Genomic DNA, 8237 nt, shown 5'->3' on the forward strand with positions numbered 1-8237 from the left:
CTATTATTTGGGTAAGGTGTGACTTTGAGGGTGTGTATGGGTCCCCATGGTGGGTGAGGACTGAAGTTTTGGGTGTGGGGTTTCTGTAACTGCTCTTGTGATTCCAGCTTTCTGTCCCAACTTTTTACAGCAGTTTTAGATTCACAGCAAAACTGAGCAGAAGGTACAGAAGTTTTCCATATACCCCATACCCCCACACATGTATAGTCTCCCCTGTTATCAACATCTTTCACCAGAGTGGTACATTTGTTACATTTGATGAACCCAGAGTCCATAGTTTACATTATGGTTCATTCTTTGTGTTGTACATTCCAGGGTTTTGGACAAATATATAATGACATGTATCCACTGTTATAGTGTCATATAGAGTAGTTCCCTTGTGCTAAAAGGCCTCTGTGCTCTACCTGTTCATCCCTCTCTCCCACCAACCACAGCCCCAACCCCTATCCCTGGAAACCACTAATCTTTTTACTGTCTCCATAGTTTTGCCTTTTCCAAAATGTTATACAGGTGGAATCATACAGTGTGTACCCTTTTCAGATTGGCTTCTTTCCCTTAGTATTTAAGTTTCTTGAGCCACTGATCATTATGCCAAGTCCCTTTTTATACTTCATTGGACTGTAAGATTATTTTTAATATAGATTTTTATTTTTGTAATTCAGTTTATCTATTGGACAAGATGTGTGCTTTAAGATTTGCATGGTCTGCAGTGTCATTGTAACTCATTGTCCTGCAATGAAGATATATAGACCTGGGCTAGTGGACTTTTTTGAAAAACTTAAATCTCCCTTATTAGTATCACTATGTAATTATTAGGGGCTTAATATTAACAGAATATTCACTTCCTAGGTGATAATGGATTGAGTATGCAATGAGCTCTTATTTGGGACATTCAGCTAATTTATTATTTTATTGTATCCTATTTCTACTTGGTTTTGTATTATAATGGTTTTAAAAGTAGAACGTACATTCTGAAAAGTACAAAAATCAAAGTATATGGCATGATACATTTAACAAAATGAGCATATTTATTTAACCAGAGCTCAAATCTGATAAGGAAATAGAACATTACCAGCAGTCCAGAAGTCCAATTCTTGTCCCGTCCACTCGCTACCCTCCTTTCCCAAAGATAACTTATTTTGTTTTCTATAGCCATGGATTAATTTTACTTGCACTTGAATTTTATATAAACAGAATCACACAATATCCCCTATTTTGTGCTTGACTTCCTTTTTTCAGCATTACATTTCATATGTAATATGAATCTAAAGAAGTTAAGGAAAAGTGTAGTGGATTAAACTCGAAAAAGTAAAAGATAGGAAATAATAAGAAATCAAATATAAATTTCTTAAATTTATTTTTTATTGTATATATTTAAGGTGTACACATTTTGATATACATAGTGAATATATATTGAAATATAAAATGAGTGTACAGTAGAGAAAATTAATAAAGCTAAAAGTTTATTTTTTGGAATTAATAAAGTTGATAAACTTCTAGCAAAACTTTAAAAAAAAGAAATAAAAGAAATAAGACACAGATTACCAATGTCAGATATGAAGGGAAAAAAGAAAACACCAACCACAGACTAGCTTTATGGCTAAGCTCTCAATTAATTAATTCATGCTTCTACCTGGGACTTCATTGCACTAAATAAGCTCACAGGAACCTGAGCCACTGATTATTATGCTAAATCCCTTTTTATATTTCATCAGACATGTACATTTCTTTCTTTTTTTTTTCAGTGATTTTGCTTTACTTTTAACCATGGTAAAAATCACAACATAAAATTTACCATCTTAAATATTTCTTAATGTACAGTTCAGTAAATGTTAAGTCTGTTCAAAATGTACAGCGGATCTCCAGAACTTTTTCATCTTGCAAAAAAACTATAACCATTAAACAACAATGTCCCATTTCCCTGCCCCCCTAGCCCTTGGCAACCACCATTCGAATTTCTGTTTCTGTAAGTTTAACTACTTTAGATACCTTTGTAGGTAGAATCATACAATATTTGTCTTTTTTAACGGGTTATTTCACTTAGCATAATGTCCTCAAGGTTCAAACATGTTGTAGCATGTGACAGAATTTACTTGTTTTTTTTTGTTTTTAATAGACTTTTTTACAGCAGTTTTAGATTCACAGCAAAACTGAGCAGAAGGTACAGAAGTTTTCCATATACCCCATACCCCCACACATGTATAGTCTCCCCTGTTATCAACATCTTTCACCAGAGTGGTACATTTGTTACATTTGATGAACCCAGAGTCCATAGTTTACATTATGGTTCATTCTTTGTGTTGTACATTCCAGGGTTTTGGACAAATATATAATGACATGTATCCACTGTTATAGTGTCATATAGAGTAGTTCCCTTGTGCTAAAAGGCCTCTGTGCTCTACCTGTTCATCCCTCTCTCCCACCAACCACAGCCCCAACCCCTATCCCTGGAAACCACTAATCTTTTTACTGTCTCCATAGTTTTGCCTTTTCCAAAATGTTATACAGGTGGAATCATACAGTGTGTACCCTTTTCAGATTGGCTTCTTTCCCTTAGTATTTAAGTTTCTTGAGCCACTGATCATTATGCCAAGTCCCTTTTTATACTTCATTGGACTGTAAGATTATTTTTAATATAGATTTTTATTTTTGTAATTCAGTTTATCTATTGGACAAGATGTGTGCTTTAAGATTTGCATGGTCTGCAGTGTCATTGTAACTCATTGTCCTGCAATGAAGATATATAGACCTGGGCTAGTGGACTTTTTTGAAAAACTTAAATCTCCCTTATTAGTATCACTATGTAATTATTAGGGGCTTAATATTAACAGAATATTCACTTCCTAGGTGATAATGGATTGAGTATGCAATGAGCTCTTATTTGGGACATTCAGCTAATTTATTATTTTATTGTATCCTATTTCTACTTGGTTTTGTATGTGTCTACTGGTGTTGACTAACTGCAATAAATCCCCTTTCTATCAGGTTATTGTGTGAGGCCACTAGTGTGATGGGTCCTACCTGGTTTTGGTACAGTTTTTCCTTTTTCTGGAGCTAACTGGCTTTTTAAAAGTTCCCTGAGTTTATTCTTCTCATCTTGTGCAGATGGAAATAAGCACCTAATACCATAACTATAAATAATAGGAAGAGAAAAAAACATGTGTATTCACTCCCAAATTATTGCATATAAAAAAAAAACTTTTATTCACCCTTCTATTTTGTGCACTTAATAATTTTTCTCTTACATGCTATTATGGACCTACAGCATTTCACAGACTATTTCATTTGACTAATAGTTCTTGTAGACTACATCATAATATAAGGAGGAGTGGTGGAAGTATTCGTGGTACGTTGTTCCATATATTTTCATTACTTGGCCAGTGGGAGCCCCTTTTAGGAGACTCCTAAAAGGAGTCCTTTCAGCACAGTGTGTGAGATTTTTGGCAATAGCAGGAGGTTCTGCTACAGAAAAGAATGGAGTTTGTTTGCCTGCACACACAAGCCAGTCAAATGCGGAGACTAAGGTCCTTGTAGCACAGAAAAAGTTTATTCTCAGGGTGGCCAAACCTGGAGATGGGAGGTGACCTCAAATCTGCCTACCTGGTGGTGGGGAGTGAGGAATATTTAAGGAGAGTGTGCTGGGAAAAAAGGGGAGGCCTGGGCAGCAATGATTAGTAACTGCAAGAGAGAACAAAGAGAAATTTGGAAAGTACCTAGGGCATGTGCAATTGTTTCCTCAGGCATCTTCATGGGTTGCATGTTCAGAAAATGGCAATGTTGGCATGATGTGGAGGTGGAGTTTCAGACCTTCTGACAATAGGCCACTCATCAGATACTTGCACTGACTCAGGGAAGGGGTCTGTGGGGCTTGGCCAGTTCTGGACTGGTTTGCACTGAATGGAGCTGACTCCAGGGTTCTGCAAAGAATCTTAAGACAAACAGCTTGTGACCTGTACCTCAGTGATGTTATCTTTAGGGCATTAAGGCCGTAAGGGAATCCTGTGATTCCTGACTCAATGGCACTTAATCATTAACTGCAGGCTACATGACAAGCAATTCAGCAACAAAAAACTTTGGACCTATGCCTAATTACACATCTGAACTTCAAGTTGTAAAATCAAATCTGATCTGTTTGACTGTCAGTTTCAGTTTCATATCTAATCAATTTTTCCTCCAAGACATGGAATCAGCTACTATCCAGAATCCCTCTTTTCTTTTTCTTTCTCTTGTCTTCACTTCACTTCTTTTCTTCTTGGAATTGAATAAAAAACCAAAAATGGGAGACTTGTGACATAACCTGAGAGTTTATGTTGGGAAAAAGTGCTGCTCTTGTTGGGCTACTTTAAGTGGTGCCAAAGTTGAAAACTTTCTTTTTTCCCCATACTGGTCAGCTGCCAAAGAAAAAAAAAAGGAATAAAAACTTTCTTTTTAAGGCTTGTGTTCATATTGATTCTTCGAAAATTTCTCATTCTTTGACAGGTTATTGGGGGCAAGGGATTAGCAATTAATTAAGGAAATAATTAAATCTGAGACATTTCTACAATGATCAATCATATTGTGGAATAAAAAGCAAATTTGCTTTTTTAAAATGAGAAAATAGGACTTAATAGAAATTTTACATTCAGGTGGGTGCCTCCTTCCCTAGGAGAGAGGCTGTGGGCATGACAGGTACCTGTAGCTACTAAATATTAAGTTTATTATATAGTGATTAAACACTTCAGTGGTGGCTCCATGACTTCATGAGGCTATTAACTTTCCTTATGACTCTCTTACTTAAAGATTAGCAGGCACAGAGTAGAGAATTTAGAATTTTGTAAGTCTGCTCAAAACACCAAGTTCTTATCTTGTCAAAAATAAGAACTTGGTGTTTTGAGCACATTTACTCTGAATTGAAGTAATTTGTATGGTACAGATGAAAAAGTTAACTGAAAGCATGGAGTTTCCTATAAGTGAAAATTAGGATGTGCATCAGCTTCCCCAGTTTTGCTGGGCCTGAGGCCTTTCTAAATTTTCTCCCCAATCCATTCTCCTGGCCAAACCCATGCAAAGATGCATTGGTTCCCCTCTTTCATTAGCCACTCAAAGTGTTTATCTCACTCAATTTACTTTCTTTAATAGGAAGTAGAGTTATTGCCTATTCCAACATGAGTGGGAATGCCTTTGGGAAAGCAATGGATTATAATAGAAATTACATTAGAAAAGGATTCTAAAGAATTGGGTTTTTAAAAGCTAACCTAGCCCAACATCATTACTCATGAGGAAAATGCAAATCAAAACCACTGTGAGATATCTCTTTACACCTACTAGTGATGTTGGAGACGCAAGTTCTTGGATTTCCCAAGAGAAGAATCCTGTCATGAACCCACAGTAACTTCAAGCTCACACAGCAGAGTCATACTCACACTCAAAGTTTATTGCAAAGTGCAAGTACACACAGAAGGGTGCATGGGTGATGCCTCTCAAGTGAAGCACAGGGCATGAATTCTTAGAGAAGGGTTTATATGTTGTTCCAGGATGGGGGTGTTTCTCTATCATAACTAAAGGGAGGGATATTCAAGAAAAAGGGGGAGAAAAATGGGTTCTTGGGGCTTTTTTGCTTGAGCAAGCTCTTTTCTGAGAAGCAAAGAAAAGAGGGTTTTTGTATTTTGTGGTTTTGCTTCCTGCTCAGAAAACCGCAGAGCTCCAAAGTGCAAGATGATTGATAGGGAAGTTAAGATGCTACTGCCGCTTGTCTGCTCAGCCTGAATATCCACGTGCAGCCTCCCAGGAGCAAGTCCCTGTTCTATTCTGCCTCACTAGGATGGCAATAATAAAAAGGACAATAATAAATGTTGTTGAGAATTTGGAGAAATTGCTGGTGGGATCTAAAATTGTTATACTTTAGAAAACATTTTGGTATTTCTTCAAAAAGTTAAACAGATTTACCATAGAACCCAGCAATTCCACTCCTAGGTATATATCCAAGAGAATTAAAAATGTATGTCTACACAAAAACTTGTCCATGAATGTTCATAGCAGCATTATTCACAATCACCAAAAAGTGGGAATAATACAAAGGCCCATAAACCGATGAATGGATAAACAAAATTTGATATATCTATACAATGTAATATTATTAGTCAGTAAAAGGAATGAAGTTCTGATACAGGCTACAACATGGATGTACCATGAAAACATGCTAAGTGAAATAATCCAGTCACAAAAGTGCACATAATATATGATTCCATTTATGAAATGTCTAGCATAGGCATGTCCATGGAGGCAGAAAGTAGATTAGTATTTGCTTAGGGCCAGGAGAAGAAGGGAAAATGGGGACTGACTGCTACTGAGTTTTCTTTTAGAGGAGGTGAAGATGTTCTAAAATTAGATTATGGTGAATATACTAAAAAACATTGAATTGTACACTTTAAATGGGTGGCATATGGTATATCTCAATAAAGCTATGAAAAAAATAAAGCTAACCTAAAATTAGTGAGTGGGAGTCTAGATAAAACATTAATGGCTATGACTTGATAATTGTTGAAGCTGGTTAATGGGTACGTGGAGGTTCTTTATACTATTTAAACTCTACTTTCGTGTTTGTTTGGAAATTTCTGTATTAAAAAAGTTTTGAAAAACTGAAAATAAATCATGTCTAATGGTAAAATATTAGAAGCATTCCCAGTAAAATCAGGGAGAAGGCACTATCAGCACTATTATTTAACATTTTTTTTTTCCTAAATCTATCAAAAAAGCAGTGCTCCATAGGAAATTAGAAAAAAATTGCTTTATTCTTTCCAATAAGTTCTATTAAGCTTCTTTTGAAGGCCAGCTGATTTCCTGCCCCTGAATGAGTTTTCAGTCAGTGTTGGATAATAAAAAGTCTTCTGGTTTCTTTCAGTTACAAAATCAATTTTATTTTAGTAATTACAGTGTCCATTTCACTCCACTAATCAATACCGTAAACTTTTTTTAAAGTTAAAAATTCTATCTCCTTGAGCTTGAAGCCTGCAGTAGGAAGCTGTGATGATTGCTTTTCTATTTCCCTTCCTTGAACTTCTCCTTCCCCCTAGGTATTCTTGACCCCCTCTAGGTATTCTTGACACAAGGGAACACAGAAGGGAAGAGAGTAAATCAGGAAAAATCTTAATTGTATTGAAGCTGGTTCTCTCTTGTATTGGTCATATTCACATTTTGACTCTTTGTGAGGTGGGGCTCTACTCAAGCTGGTTGCCTACAATTCCTGTATTCAGCATTTGGACATCAGTCCTCTACCCCTTCTCTAGAGTTCATAGTCCCCTACTAGAAATCCTCTTGGTAGGCTTGGAACAAATCCAGGCCAAAGACAGTGCCTACTGTGGGATACATATCTAGTCCCAGGAGGGAATTAGGCCCGAATCTTCTCAATTCTAGGGGCAGAAGAAAAGTTTTCCTAAGAATTCTCACCACATTTCACTTGGAACGCTGGTGGCGCTGGGATCCTCTCTTTTACTTATGAGGTGGGAATACGAAGTACACCAGTGCTTTCCAAAAATAGGCCTTTCTCTCAGAAATAGCTTTCTCCTGTAGACTGTCCAATCTCTGAAATAGCTTTGGAATAGTTACAGAATTGAACCAAGGGCACAAAATCACTTTCTAGCCTGCTCCTTTTCAAGTCCTGCGTAAGATGGCCAAGGTTCTCATTGTGAAATGCAGGGTATTGTGGTCCCTATTGTCTTGTTCTCCTTCTCTTGGACTTCTCCTAAAGTGAGAGTGAGGGAGATATATTTTAACATTTTGTTCTAAACTGAAAACTAGTGCAAATAATAAGAGAATTAAAGAAGGTACAAAGTCAATATCCAGAAATCAATAGAACATTGTATATTTAAAAAAATAATACATGGAAGACACATTGGAAAAGACTCCATTTAATAATAGCCACACACACACAAATAGTATAACATCCCTAGGAATAATGTGAATAAGTAATGTGCATGATGTATGTGAAGAAAACTTTATAATGTTCTTGAAGGAAACAAATATTGACTTTAATAAATAGAAAGTCATCTGTGTTCTAGGAAAGCAAGACTCAACCCCATAAAAATGCCAGAACTCTTTAAGTTAATCTGCTCTTTTTATGCAGTCCTAAGAAAAACACCAGTATGATTTTTAAACTGATCTTAGCTCATATAGAAAAGTAAGTTAGAATACCAGGAAACTTCTGAAAAAGATGAGTAATGAGAGGTCTTTTTTTTTTTTTTTTTTTTTTTTTTTTTTTT

This window comes from Galeopterus variegatus, unplaced genomic scaffold (assembly GCF_000696425.1).
Source record: "Galeopterus variegatus unplaced genomic scaffold, G_variegatus-3.0.2 Scaffold4076, whole genome shotgun sequence".
Lineage (NCBI taxonomy): Eukaryota > Metazoa > Chordata > Mammalia > Dermoptera > Cynocephalidae > Galeopterus > Galeopterus variegatus.